Genomic DNA, 16,834 nt, shown 5'->3' on the forward strand with positions numbered 1-16,834 from the left:
GAAAGAAAGACTAAATAAGACTAAGAAAGAAAGACNATATGTTTTTTTACTATAGATGGTAGTACAATGTAACTTTTAGCATCCTTAAATAAATAAACTATCATTTATTTTATCATTAATTGATTATCTGTCATCACGAGCTAGAGGAGTGTAATGATACGTATTTTTTACTATCGTTCTTATATTATAACTTATCATTAAGATTATGTTAATTTCAATAAAATTTCAGTAAAACGATATAAATTACTGCTAGATAAAAAGCTAGAGGACATTGACATTTTTAGAATAAATTTCATCTAAAAAAAGAGCAATATACCGAGGTTTTAATCTGACGTTTGTTCGACAGGTGATTAAATAAAGCAATAACGTGACTCTAAATGATTATATTTACGTTTATCACGAATTTAAGTTCCCGGTTAATGAACAAAAATCAGACAGAGTGACTTTTTTTCTTCTTTTTTTTGTCTAGGTTAAATGTTTACAAAAAACATATTTTTTTGAATTTCTTAGTAGTAAGTTGCTCATATGCATAAATGCAACAAAATTCAACATACTTTATGGTAATAAAGTCTTCTTACAAAATTATTTTATGAAATATCCGAGAAAAAATTAATGTATTCTTCGAATGTTTATAGTAAATACTGATTATCATGATTAATATGTGGAATTTTATGTTTGTATATATTTATTAAGCTTATTTATGCAAGTGTTTTTAGAATACGAAATACAAGGATAGCAATTTAAAGCTAATTTCTGTTATGGTTTTCAAATTTGCTTTCTACTTTCTTTTTGTGTATAATAAGCAGAAACATCACCCTTTAGTTTGGTTTTAATGCAAAGCATTATTTCATAGGAAATAGTGAGCGATCGTACCGTGAGTATTTCTTTTACAAGCTTGCCTCAATTTCAGAGCCGATAAAGTATATAAAACGAATTAATTTAATTTATAGACGTCATTAATTCAAACTGTTATTTTGAATTATTTTCATTATTATACTACTTTCATACTTCGTACAGCTTGTTAAGGAAATGTTGAATTTAATTCTTTTCTACAGTTTTGATCGAACAAAAAAAATTAAATAAACTATATGCAATCTTCATTACACTGTATTTCGGTTAGCAACAAAAATAACCAACGATTTCCAACTATGATTGCTTCAATTTGTTCAAAAAATTTTATTGAATCCTGGTTGAAAAAATAATATTTTTCCTTATGTCGAGATAAAATCCGTAAAAAAATGAATAATTTGTTTTACAATAACATAATACATTAACATACATTAACATAACATTTCGTGGGGACATAATTTGTTCCCAAGATAATTTGTTTGAACCTCCATATTTTTTACTAAAGAAAATTTACTTTTCATGGGGGATTTCCTCTCCCAACTAATTTTTTATTATGTCATTTTGTCGTTACCATAGCAACTTATAGTTACAGTATCCCCTGGTTAAAATAGGCACAAGAATACTTGAAAAAGCTGGGATAGAATAATGGAAAAGTTGGCGAGACGTTGGGTTCGTGTTCGAGAAAACGAGAGTTCGAATCCCGCTGGCCGAAGAATCCCTATGCATTAAATGGTGACTGGTGTATGTTAAATAGGCCGGGTCACAAAGTCATACAAGTTTCCGTTTCAAAAATATATTCAAAAATATACAGATTAGAAGTAAAAGTCGACATGTTTCAAGCACTCAAAAATTGGCTCCCATTTTCAAGGCGTACGTGAATGAGAAGAAACAAAAGTGATTTGAAATATAAAACGTAAAGCTGCCGACGAAAAATTTAAAATAAAAATGAGAAACAAAACAGGAAAAACCTCAGCAAACGAGAGAGAATAAAAATAAGTATGAAGAGAAACAGAACAAGAAAAACCACTGTGGCTGAGAGGGGCAAATCAGGGTAAAATGCATTTCCACGAGCTATGGAGAGGTGCTGAGGAACTAATGTCATTAACAAGAGAATCAGCGTTGATATGATTCCAGGATATCAATGTGACTGGAGTGAAAAAAATTGTGGCATTGTTGAAATTAAAATTATGCCCAAGATTCCAACAATGTGCAGCATTTGATGGTTTCTCGTATTCTTGATAACGGAGATTTCTATCGTGTTTTTTAAGTTTGAATTTTAAAGCTATCGTTTTTTCCAATGTGTACATTTTTGGAGCGAATAAAGTTTTTTAACCGCTTACCGTTTCTTGGGATTATTTATTTAATGATTTAACTATGCTGCCAGATCTCTGCTGCTAGATTTTGATAACTCAATTAAATACTCTTAAACAGTATTTTGCCATTGGTTAAGCAGTCGATCAGACTTAATAAATTTTCAAAAATATACAGTATAACAGCCTGCAGTGACCAGCTGGTCTACTTCCACGAACTCACCGCACTTTGTACCTTTTTTTTATACTTACGCTCTAAATCCTCCGCAATAGTATTTTAAGTGCAAATCGGAGTGTTATAAATCTTCCTAGGTCTATCCTGCAGAAGTCAGTTGGTCAACCTACACGCAGTCACCGCTTCGCGTATATATTCGTCCTTCCATATACTCGTCCACCTGCTTGAATTCATCTACTCGCGGTAACATGGCAGGAAAACTGAGTTGTTGCGACAATCGATGGTAGTAATTCGGAGGAACATTTTATTTAGTATTATTCAGTTTAGCTTTTAGTTAATCTAATTACCCCAATAGCTACAAAATATCAAAATGACGCTTTATCAAATTTTATATTTGTCTCATTACATATCTAAATTTGAGACTTTTTGGTAAAAAGTGTTAATTAGCACTGCTGTAAATTAGGCTAATTGCCCACGCAATTATCAAATATCTAAATTAATCTTTTTTTTTTATACTATCCCATGAAGAACACATTAAGCAAATTTGTGATTTCTGTTTTATAAAAGAGTCGTTATTTAGCTATAAAGTTAATTTGTCTAATTACCCCGATAATTACAAAATATGGAAATGAAACTTTTAAAATTTTCTACTTACTTCAAACATACAAATTCAAAACATCTTTCTTGATGAAAACGTGTTATTTAGCATTAAGTTTACGGCTAATTACCTCTGCCTGTAGTTACAAATACCGAAATGAAACGTTTTTAGTTTCTCTTTATATCAGATAAGGGACACATGGTTCAATTTTGAAACTTCTTTATTGGTAAAAATTTGTTACAGTGTAACTATCAATTATGCTAATTACGCCAATAATTAAAAAAATATTGAAGTGAATCCTTTCTAATTTTTCTTATTATCCCACTATTACATTCAAATTTGAGATTTCTCTCTTGATAAAAACGTGCTATTTAGCATTACTGTTAATTAGGCTAATTACCCCGGTTATAAGAAAATATCGAAAAGTTAAAATATCGAAAAACTAAAAATATATTTTTTAGTTTTTCAATTTATCGCATAAAGATGTGTTGTTATCGCATGAAGATAATGTTCCAAATTTTAGCTTTGTAGCTTCATGGGAAATGAGAGAATCCGTGATGAGTGAATGAAGGCTTAGCGTTGTCTAATGTGCAGAGATGAGAGAAAAAGAGCATATCTAATCTAAGCATTTATTTAGGTAAATGTTTTTAGAAAGAGTTATTTCTACAAAAAAATATTAGTTACCTAAATTCATTAAAAACATCTATAAGCATTTAAAGGCACATTGGACTTATGTGCGCAGAACTGCTCGTTAAAATGTATTTATATTTTTTTTGTATTAACAGCACTTGATTTTCAAAAAAAAATGTACAGATAATAATGCATCAATAATTGTTTTCAACCCTAAAATCATATTTGTAAAGCTGCAAAGAGAAAAAAATTGTAGTAAAACTACTGTACCGTATATTAATAACATTTCTGGTGGAAAAAAAAAACACCATAATTCCGGTTAATGAAACCAAAATATTCAATATTTGATAATTTTTCCATTCATATAGCAACAGTTTACCGCAAATTCTGCCTCATAAAATTATAACTTTAATTGCTACTTATTTAGTAAAAAATACAAGCCTAAAAAATAAATTAACTGAATAAATGGTTTTTATGCCATGCTCCAAGGTATCACGTTAAAATTATCAAATTTTATCACATATTATAAAACTATATTTTATAATTAATTTTACCATAACCATAACCTAATCTAATTGGTGGAAATCCCCGAACTTTTTGGTATTTCCATGGAGCCAGAAACATGGTAAATTTTACTATATTCTGGTAGTTTCGACCGTACTTTTTTTTCAGTGTGGATCATTATTTTTTCAGCTTTATGGAGTAAAATATTATTTTTTAAATAACTTGTTTTGAAACGTAATGTAAGAAGCATGCATTGAAGCCTTGAAGCAAGAGATAAAAATAAGAATCAAATAAGATATTTCAATTTGAAAATAACTTGTTGCCTATTATTTGAATAAAAACTCATCACTGACAGCCATCCTTCCCCTTCCTAAATATGGTTTAACTGGTTAAACGAATTAGGAAGGATATCCATGACTTACCTGCAAATTTAAAAAGTTACAATAAATTATAATCCCGCACATTATATTTCACACTAATGAAAAAGATTAAGAGATCATGACTGCTTTAATTATTCTAATGCTGCCCTCAAGCTTTCTAATCATAAATTCATGATCATGAATTCTTTAAAATGATACTGGACTAATCATTTTAGAATGCATTCTGCAATTAACTCCTTAAATGGAATATAAATAAGATAGAAATTGAAATTTAATGGAAATTAAATAAGTTTTCCATTAATTAATTACATTAAATGGAAATTAAATAATATATTTCAATGTGAAAATAACTTGTTGCCTATTATCTGAATCAAGACTCAGCAGTGACAACCATCCTTCAAAAGGATGTTAAATGTGGTTCTTCAACTTGATTGAACGAATTAGGAAGAATGCTTACCTACGGATTAAAGCTGTTATAAATCATAATAATCCAGCAAAATTTATTGACGCTGTGCTAAACATAAAATGTTTCATAATAAGTAAGAGGAATTAGTGATCAAAACTGATATAAACTATTTCGTAACCACCATCATATCATCGAAATATCCTAAATTCTTCAAAATAATTTTAAAAACTTGTATATTTTTGAATGAAAAAATTAATTAATTAAGAAAAAACTTGTTTCGAGGAGCTGTGGGAAAACGAACTCAGGGTGTCATTCTTCACTAGCATGAAATGGGGTATGACCAATGTACCCTAAGCAGATTATAACTAAGAAAATATTCTAAGAAAATTATTTGCATCAACTACATCTTTTTGCATCAATTACTAAATTATTTGCATCAATTACTAAAAGTTATTTGCATCAATTTTTATCTTAATAAATTGAATTTTTCATTCAAAAATATATAAGTATTTAAAATTATTTTGAAGAATTTAGGATATTTCGATAACAAGTTGGTGGTTACAAAATAATTTAAATCAGTTTTGATCTCTTATTCCTCTTACTTAATATGAAACATTTTACGTTTAGCACAGCGTCAATAAATTTAGCTGGATTATTATAATATTTTTTAATCCGTAGGTAAGCATCCTTCCTAATTCGTTCAATCAAGTTTAAGAATCACATTTAACATCCTCAGGATGATTGTCAATGCTGAGTCTTGAGTCATATAATAGGCAACAAGATATTTTCACATTGAAATATCTTATTTATATTTAATTTAAGTAGTTAATAGCAGAGTGTTTCTTAAAATAATTAGTTAAGTATCATTTTAAAGAATTCATGATCATGAATTTATGATTTGAAATTTGATGTCGGCATTAGAATAATTAAAGCAGTTGTGCTCTCTTAATCTTTTTCATGAGTATGGAATATAATGTTGGGCACATTGCCATTGCATTGTGCTGAATTATAATTTATTATAACTTTTCAAATTCACAGATAAGTCATGGATAATCCAGTTGAAGAACCATATTTAGCATCCTTCTTAAGGATGGTGGTCATTGCTGAGTCTTGATTCAGATAATAGACAACAAATTGTTTCCTTTCAAATACCTTATTTAAATTTCATTTAACTCCGTATGTTAGTCGAAAATTTATTTAATTTCTATTTTATTTATATTCTAATTTAATAAGTTAATAAAGGAATGTTTTTTTAAATAATTAATCTCATAGCATTTTAAAGAATTCATGAACATGAACTTATGATTTGAAAGCTCGATATCAGTATTGAAATAATTAAAGCTGTAGTGATTTCTTAATTTTTTCTCTCCATTATTATGAAACATCATGTTTAGCACAGTGCTGTTACAATGAGCTGTATTAAAATTCATTATAGCTTGAAGAAGGGATCTGTAATTTGCCTATTTTTTCTGATAAGGTTAAGTAGAGGAATGAATAATGTTCCAGTAAGACATTAAATTCTATTATTTTTCAATTTTTTTTTAAGGAACAAAAATAAAAATAATGAATTAAAAAATTACACTTGGAAAAATTTAAATTGTGGACTAAATGTTGAATTCGTCAGCATACAAAATTGGTGAAAAATTTCTTCCTAGTGCTTTAGAGGTCAATAATAATAAGAGGTCAACACGAAAAGAAATCACAAAAGGAAAAGTCAAAATTTTATAAAATAAATTAGAACAATTATTTTATATTATGCAAAGTTAAATCTTTTTAATTGAGTTTAATCCTAAATTGGATAACTACAATAAAAGTAGCAGTTCGAGCAAAAACTTGGAGGGGAGATTGTTACAACTTTCCTAAATAAACTTTGGAGGGGTATGGGGTGTGTGATTTGCTTATTTTTTCTATCAAAGGGTTCAAAATTGAACGTATTATTTGAACAGTCTCTCATGAATGATTTAGATTTTCAGAAAACAAGATCTTGCTTTTTCAAGCTCCTTCCATAAAAGTAGTTGATAAAGGAGTTTTTTTTTTATTAGAATAGTTTTTTTCACTCAAAAAAATTAAGTTTTTAATAACATTGTAAAGATTTTATGATATTTCGAAAGCATGATGACAACATTAGAAGATTTAAATCATTTTTAGATTTTTAAATCTTTTTCGCAATTGAATATTATATTTAAAACAACGCTAATACATTGTGCTGAATTACAATTTATTATAAATATTTTCTCAGATCTTAAGAAAAAAAGAAACCCTTTGATTTCCTTGTTAACTCGTTTTATCCAGTTGAAGAACCGCATTTAACAGACTTTTGAAGGATGGCTGTCATGGATGATTCAGTCAATTAGGCAACAAGATATTTCACAATAAAAGTGTTTATTAGACATTTGTATTCACGCCTTATACGTAGCGGCATCGGAAATTACCGTTTTGAGAAATATACTTTTCATTTTATTTAATATATTGAAAGACACAAATACTAAGTCCGCAGCGCGTGATTGTCTAGAGCATGGGTCGCCAAACTTTTTTCATCATCGACCCCTATATAATTATTTGAAATCTCCATCGACCCCCATAAAAGTAATTTTCCGTTAATTAAGATAAAACTCTATTAGATACTGTGTTTGTANTTGATTTTCGTTTTAAGCATATTTTAACTTGTAGTATTAACTCGTCTAGTACAAGGTGTCTGATAAAATGAGCAGCATCTATTTGTAGGTGGCTTATTTTTTTTCAAAAGCTGTTTCTTTGAATGACTCATTAAAATGAGAGTGCCCTCATGTACCCAAACCGTGAAGAGAAAGAGTTTTGAAATGTATAGCCAGTTTTCATAAGGATACCTTAAACCAGTGGTTCCCAAATCATGTTCCACGAGCCACGATGCTCAGGGGAAAGAGCAGAAGAATCCCAGTCGATACGAATTCCGCATCCGGATTCCACTGACCACAGTGCCGACGTAAAATATCCTCAGTGGTAGGCGGATCATGGGTTAGAGTCCCTTTGCCATCAGGCTAACCGTGGGAGGTTCCCGTGGTTTTCCTCTCCATGTGACGCAAATGCGGGCTAGCTCCATCAAAAAGTCCTCCACGAAGGCAAATTTCTCCCAATTCTTGATCCAAGAGTTCCCTTGTCTTCTGTATTGGGTTCAAAATTACAAGGTTACGGAGTTGAACATTAGTAGACGTAAACCCATAAAATAGGGTCGGCTGTTCAATGACGGTTAAAAAAAAACACGTTCCACGGCACCCTAAGGCTTCATGGAATGGTCACAGGGGTTCCGAGATTTAGGACTGTTTTTTTTACCAGTTATGGTTTTTGAAACTCTTAATTAAATTTATATCCGTTTAATTACCCATTATTTATTCAATATTTTTGTTATTTTTATGAAATTATTTAATTCAAATGCTTGTGGAGAAAAATAATTCTTATAAAAAAAATTCTACTTCCAATATATTGAATGGGTAACGGAAAATTGCATTAATATTTTACACAAAATTAAAATAACCAAATTTAATACTGAAGAAATAAGTCTCTAATAGCCATTCTCATAATTTATTTTGGTTCTTTTGCGTAGTAATTTCAATGAAAATCAAGCTTTAACGCATGTATAGTCAGTTTATACATACACTAAAATCAAATGAAAAGAATACAAGTCGCTCCAGACCTGTAAAACTGTCTGACAAAACTAAAATATAAAAAAGATTTATTTCTTATTCATTCATTTTATTTTATAACCGTTGTTGAACAACCAACCCAATTTTTTCAGTTTACGGCTACCAACTTTGTAGCCTTGTAATTTTGAAACCTATTCAGAAGACAAGGGAACTCCTGGATTAAGTATTGGGAGAAATTCTCCTTCGTGGAGGACTTTTTGATTGAACTAACCCACATTTGCTCTACATGGAAAGGAAAACCACGAAGACCTTCCATGGTTAGCCTGACGGCAAGTTGACTCTAAATAACGATCGATCTACCACTGAAGATATTTCACAACAGCACTATGGTCGGTGCTAGCCGGATGCAGAATTCGTTTCGACCAGCCATCGCTGGGATGCGAACCAGGTTTACCTCATTGATAGGAAAGACTAGAATCTGTGCGTCATTTCAACAGTTATATGTAGCTGGAAAAAATTATTCGTACGAATAATAAATAAAATGAATAATTAAATATTTCGAAAAAAATATTGATTTTTGCTGTAATTAAATACTTTACAATAAATATAGCACATAAAATTAAATTGCATTCCGCAAAATAAATACAGAAGTTATTTTCGCCAACTGGTAGTTGCCAATTACAATTTGTTATCAGTTAAAATTAATATCATCTAAAAAGGTAAAACGGTATCCAAAAAAATAATTATAGAAGTTAGTTGTCAATGAAACTGCTATAATTATTTATTGGCCACCAATTTAACAGTGACGCTGCAGTTTTCAGAAGTCTAAAGAGTTGAAGGAATTGTTGTAAATTCTAATCCTATTTTTCACTTGGTAAATAAAGATATGAAAGTATGTCTAAATTAAATATAACACTTTATTCTTCACTTCCTTTGATTCAATTCACACAGAAAAGGGCAATGAATTAATCACAACTGTAATTTTTTTTCTTTTTTTTTTTTCATATTCATGCACCCCATTAAGAAATCTTATTATGCGAACGAATCCGGAAAAAAATGGAAAAATATAAGAGACATACTTTTAAAAATATGTTTTCTTTACAAACTCCCTTGCTACAATATTTAATCTCCGCCATTTTCGTCTATAAATAAAAGCGCGAAACGACTTCTTTATCCATACTTCGTGAAAGAAACAACAGGGGGCGCAATTAGAAACTTTTTTTTATCGTCTGCTTTTTTCTTCGCAACTCAGTGTTCAAATCTTCAATTGTTCCATGGCTTGTGTAATTTTTAAAAAGTTTTAGAATGGACGCCCCACCAAGTGTCGCCCCCTAAACAAGAAAAAAAAAATGTTTCAACNAAGTTCTACATATTTTTGCATTATATTTATATTTGTTCAAAATTTACTTATTGTTAAATTTTTAAAAAGCGTCTTTGCTTCAAGATCCGATAAAATCTCAGCAAACTCATCTTGCAGGTTGATGACCACGTTTTTGATGATGCGTTTATTAATTTATGTTCTATAAAGAAACTGATATTAAGTCAATTATAAAAAAAAATCACAAAGTTTACATACTCAATTTGATATTTAGGATTTACGTTTTAAGAACTGTTTTTTTCTTCGACCCTTCCGATTCGGATCGACCCCCACTTTTGTTAAATAGACCCCTGGGGGTCTATATAGACCACTTTGGCGACCTCTGGTCTAGAGATTAGGTTAAATGTTGAAAGACGTCAAGTTTGTTCAGTAAGAGATTAAAAATATCTGAAACTGTTTTTATCATTTCTTAATTGAACTTATTATTAGTTGATTTTCGTTTTAAGCATATTTTAACTTGTAGTATTAACTCGTCTATTACAAGGTGTCTGATAAAATGAGCAGCATCTATTTATAGGTGGCTTTTTTTTTTTTCAAAAGCTGTTTCTTTGAATAACTCATTAAAATGAGAATGCCCTCATGTACCCAAACCGTGAAGAGAAAGAGTTTTGAAATGCATAGCCAGTGGTTCCCAAATCATGTTCCACGGCACCCTAAGGTTCCAAGGAAGGGTCACTGGGGTTCCGAGAGTCTTGACTCTTTTTTTTTTTTTTTACCAGTTATGGTTTTTGAAACCCTTAATTATATTTATATCCGTTTAATTACCCATTATTTATTCATTACTTTTGTTATTTTTATGAAATTATTTAATTAAAATGCTCGAATGAAATTATTTAATGAAATGTTAATTCTAATAAAAAAAAATCGAATAACAATATATTGAAAGGGTAACGGAAAATTGCATTAATATTTTACATAAAATAAAAATAACCAAATTCAATACTGAAGAAATATGTCTCTCTAATAGCCATTCTCATAATTTATTTTGGTTCTTTTGCTTCGTTATTTCAATGAAAATCAAGTTTTAACGCATGCATATTCAGTTTATACATGCACTGAAATCAAATGTGAAGACTACAAGCCACTCCAAACCTATAAAACTGTCTGACAAAACTATAATATAAAAAAGATTTATTTCTTATTCATTCATTTTATTTTATAATCGTTGTTGAACAACCAACCCAATTTTTTCAGTTTACGGCTACCAACTTTGTTGCCTTGTAATTTTGAAACCAATTCAGAAGACAAGGGAACTCCTGGATCAAGTATTGGGAGAAATTCTCCTTCGTGGAGGACTTTTTGATGGAACTAACCCACATTTGCTCTACATGGAAAGGAAAACCACGAAGACCTTCCATGGTTAGCCTGACGGCAAGGGGACTCTAAACCCATAATCCGTCTACCACCGAGAATTTACGTCAGCACTGTGTTATTCATTCATTAAATATTTTCAAAATAATTAATAAAATTACAGTAATTTGATTTCATTTATTTATTAATTGATTTCTTAAGTTCCGGGGTTCTGTCTAAAATAATCGATCATTTAAGTGGATCCATATCCGAAAAAAGTTATAAATCACTGCATTGAACTTTTTTTTATATGAAAGTATCTTTCGGGAACAACTATTAATTATATTATACTAATTCCTTTTTTCCTATTTTTTTTTAATTCTATTAATTTTTTGCACTTTCCGTAAAAACTGGGGTTAGAAAGGGATAATAAAAGTAAAATAATAATAATAATTATAATTAATTTATTTGTTTTACAAATTGTTAAATAGCGATATAATTTTATTTATTTATGTTTACAGTTTTGATGCTATTTTTTTTATTAAGAATATTTTTATGTAAAAGCTAAACGTAACCCCCGGAAACAGGATTGAATTTGCTTCTTCTCATTAAAAACAACATTAACTCTATATCTATGAAGAACGAAAATTTAAAGAACTCATGAAATGTTTCACAGCTACAACCCAATGAGTGAAGTTCAAGGATTAGGTTTAGAGGTGACCGAATTATCAAGCTTTTGACGCAACGAATGGAAGAGGTAACATTAAAACGAATTTTCCTAACTTATATGAGCGTGTAATTGTTCTGTCTTTTAAACAGTAACCAATAAAATACTGATAATTAAAATGTGCATATATAAAGAAATAAATATGTGTTACTCATTTCTTATCAATTGTAATATTCATTTGCGCATTATTTATTAGATATTTGAGTTTAAATAAATAATAAAGGAAACTTATTGCCCGTGAAATGTGAAAACGGGTAATGAGGTAAACCGGGTTCAAATCCCAGCGATCGCTGGTCGATCGAATTCAGCATCCAGTTTGCGCCAACCACAGTGCGCCAACCACAAGACTACGGAACTGAGCATCAATAGTAGTAGTAAACCCAAAAAAATTGGGTCGGCTGTTCTACGACGGTTATAAATTAAAATAAAATGATAAAATACAACGGGTAACGCTTACAAGAAAAATAAAGTACGCGAAGATTAATAGTAAGAGCCAATCACCGTCAAAAAGTTGATTTTTAACTATTTGTTGACATTATGGCAAACAAACTTAAAACCAATATTTTAGCATCTGTTAAATTTTAATTTCTAATGCCTACTATGCTGTAGTTGTTTGTGGCCAACATCAGCAATAGTCCTTATAATTGAGATATGCTCTCTGGATTTTAATCCATTATTTTTTGAAGGAAACAAGTAAGGTTTTGTTATTTGACCAGTTCAGTGCATTTTATATGAAGAAAAAAGTTCGATATTTAAGATATTAAGTAATATATGCAAAAAATAAATTCAAATAGGGGATGTAACTTCGCATAAAACAACATTTACTTTTTAATTTATTTTTTAAATTTATTTTAAAATATTGTTTAAGAATGTTTTGTATGCATTTTGTGTTCTAAGCTCTTGACCTCTGATATTCTTTGAAGAAATTACTTTCTATTTTTTTTCTTTCCCTAAATTTATATTTTATTCAAACTTGAAAAATTTCCATATGTATTTTATATTTTGACATTTTTATTTGTTTTTTTAAGAAAATTCTAATAAATTACAAGATTTTAATGTCTTCCGTAAGCATTTCTCATATCCCTTCCTCCCCTTGTCGGCAAAAATTAAAAAATCCCTCCCCCTTGGGTGCATGCGTAATGTTTAAACAGTTCTGTATGATCGGGAAGAAAAAAAATTTTCATGTAAAAAAATGAAAAAATAATTTCAACACTTTTTTTCTTCTGTTTCCCCCACAACTATCGATAATTTTTATAAGTTCATGTATTCTGTCATGCGATTAAAAAAGCAAAATGAGTGCTTCACGATTGATTCCGAGAAAAGTGGCTTGAAAACTATTTTCATTCTATTGCTAATGAACGCTAAAATAGAATTTCAAAAAACTGACAAAACAAAATTTATTTTCAAAAAAAGTATTTTTTGCAATATGTAGCTTACCATGCAAAGATGCCAAATATATAAAAATCTCAATTTTGATTTTTTTTGTCACTTGCGTTGATTTGTATGGTAGTTATTATAGATAATCTATAGCCAAAGCTATACTGGCTACAATTCCAAAAAGAAAATTAGACACATTTTCCTTATGGTAAAGTATCCCTTATTTCAGTGCTTCCCAAAGTGTGGTACGCGTACCCCCAGGGGTACGGGAACTGTTGAGGGAGAAGGGGTGGTGCTCGTTCTTCTGCGAAATATCTTGCAACAAAAGAAAATTTCAAAAAATTTTATTTAGAAACAAAGCTAGTCATGAAAATTTACGAATACGTATTTTTCCATTGGCTATTTTTTGCAGAGTTAATAGTTAATAATATGTGGTGTCAACAGCCAATTGTGATTTTTACCTTTTATGTAATTTTTTATAGTAAAAAATTCATTCATTTTTTTATTAGTGATACTCAGGGTTACGAAAAAATTAGAAAGTGTACATAAAAGTCATAAGTTTGGGAAGCACTGCTTATTTCATTCAATAAGATAAAGTTAAAAAAAAAAAAAAACATTTCTAATTTTTTTAGAGGCGTCTTATTTCTTTTATTACAGAAAAACGATTATTTTACATTTCTTAGAATTTTGAAGTATTGGAGTAAGGAAATGAAAAACTCATGAAATAAATTATTCAAATTGTTCAATGCTATTTTTCAGCATTCCGTAAAGGCTAAAAAATATGAAGGTGAAAAGATAAAGCAACTCATATACTAAAGTTTTAACAATAACCTTGTTTGTTTTCAATATCGATGATAAGAATGGATTTTACACAAAATGGCTAAAAAAGTCATAAATGTCGAATTTTCTGTGGACGTGATTTGCTTCTTACAATATTCTAAAGCGAATAGAATTAAAAAAAAAGAACAATCGAGTCGACCTTGGCATGGAACATCTTGTCTTTGCATTGTCCCTTCTAAACTATCTTTGAAACAATTTGCGCGGAACATCTTTTACAAAGTAGCCTTTTCTTTTTTAACGTGATAGAATGTCATTTCCTCGTTTGATTTGACAAAATCCTTCAAACTAAGGATTTGGATGAATTTCACGGCGCCAAGGAATAAAAAGACCATGAAGATGTTCGTGGTCATGGATTGCATTTTTCAATTATTTTGATTACATGACATTTTTCCACGCTGTGTTTTAAGTTCGATGGAGGACGTTATGTAAAGTAGGCAGATGGTTAGAAATGAAGGTTTAATCATACATCAAGTTGGCAGAATTTTCTAAAAGAAAATGTAATTTCAAATATAAATTTAAATTTTGAACGCTAAAACAATGATTAAGTTTGCATAAAAGTTCTTCTTAAGGCTTATGATGTTTTCACGTGTTCTTAAATGACGTCAGAATTCCATAACATTTAAATCCAGCTCAATATACAAAGAGATTAAGATTATGTGAATCACGTCATTAATTAGGATTCTTATAGGAGCTTTTTTTAAAAATCTGATTTGTTATTCATTCCACTTCTTAAAAATCTTAAATCAGCCTTCAAACTGAGGATTCAGGTAAATTCTATTGCGAAAAAGAATAAGATTGAGATGATTAACTTTGCCATGGTATAAAGAATTTCAACTATTTTTATTAAATGACATTTTTGAACGTTAAGTTTCAAGCTTGAAGGATGACACTATGTAATACAAGCAAAGGATAAATGAATTTAAGAAGAAGAAAGAAGACAAAGAAGGATAAATGAATTTACTGAAGGTTGAAGAATTACTGGGTGCATGTTTTTTTTCTTCTTTGTTTTTTGTTGCATGATATTTTTTTAACAAGTCTTGGATATTTTTGTATCGCTGATTTCAAATCTACAATCTGTTTCTCTCAACAAAATACTGATTTTTTTTCGAAAATGACACTTTTAGACTATTTTTTTGTCGAAATGTACAAGTTTGAAAACTTTACAAATGTACGGGTCTCATAAATGCTGTTACGAACTTCTATGGGAGTTAGGGTGCATCATCAGGAATAAAATTGTATAGGTACCCTTGCTTTTTTTTAACCATTGTTGAACAGCCGATCCAATTTTATGGGTTTACGTCTACTAATGTTCAACTCCGTAGCCTTGTAATTCTGAACCCGATCCAGAAGACAAGGGAACTCCGGTATCGAGTATTGGGAGAAATTTGCCTTCGTGGAGGACTTTTTGACGGAGCTAACCCTCATTTACGTTACATGGAGAAGAAGACCAATAGAACTTCCCACGGTTAGCCTGATGGCAAGGGGACTCTAACTCATAATCCGTCTACCACTGAGGATATTTCACGTCAGCATTGTGGTCGGTGCAAGTCGCTTGCGGAATTCGTATTGACCGAGATTCGAACCCGGTTCGCCGCATTGGAAGACGAACGTTCTATCCCCTGAGCCATCGCGGCTCAGGTATCCTTGCTTTTTCTTATAATGTTTTTATAACCGTCGTTGAACAGCTGACCCAATTTTTAGGTTTACGACTACTAATGATCAACTCCGTAGCCTTGTAATTTTGAACCCTATCCAGAACACAAGGGAACTCTTGAATCAAGTATTGGGAGAAATTTGCCTTCCTGGAGGACTCTTTTGATGGAACTAACCCGCATTTGCGTTATATGGAGAGGAAGACCACGAGAACTTCCCGCGTTTATCCTGACGGCAAGGGGACTCTAATCCATGATCCGTCTGCCACTGAGGATATTTCACGTCAGCACTGTGGTCGGTGCAAGCCAGAGGCGGAATTCGTATTGCTATCTAATTCGCCGGGATCGAACCCCGGTTCACCTCAATGGAAGGCGAACGCTTTATCACCGGAGCCATCGCAGCTCAGGTACCCTTGCTTGGAAAAGTCGTTGTATGAAGCTAAAGGTGCTTCCCATATCATGAACTGTTTCTTTGTGCTGCTGAGATAACTACACCACAGTTAAGACACTAACTGTTTATTACGAAAAATAAATGTCTTATGAATTATGACTTCAAATGTTTATTACGAAGCCGAAATGTTTTTTTATTTTATTATGACGCCAATATGACCACGATATGTTTTTAGTTAAGACCGAAATTTTCATTGCTCGCAAAATTTTGAGAAATACGAAATTACAAATTTTTGCAAAATGTGTTACAGAAATTTAAGAATGAAAAATTCTGAGAAATGTAAGTTTATTATTTGATTCTTATTTAAATTATAATATACTGTTTTCAGGAAAATTTCGCTTCCGTTATCTATTTAAGCGACATTTTGTTTCTGGAGAAATATTCTTACATTTGTATGATCATCTTTACTCAGAAATCCACTGACATACATATTAATCAAGACAAAGACAAAAAAAAACAACAAAAAAAGAAAAAAAAACGCGAAAAACTAGTGTGCTATCACAAGTTTTTCTGAGATGAATATGATTCACTTTCTAAATAATGAGCCTTGATTTGTCTTGAATATTTACAAAATAACAAAGAAATGCTGTGAGTATTAAAAGAAGAGCAATAACCTATTACAAGCATATTATTTTAATGGCGACAAA

Source organism: Parasteatoda tepidariorum, chromosome 10 (assembly GCF_043381705.1).
Source record: "Parasteatoda tepidariorum isolate YZ-2023 chromosome 10, CAS_Ptep_4.0, whole genome shotgun sequence".
NCBI classification, from domain to species: Eukaryota; Metazoa; Arthropoda; class Arachnida; order Araneae; family Theridiidae; genus Parasteatoda; species Parasteatoda tepidariorum.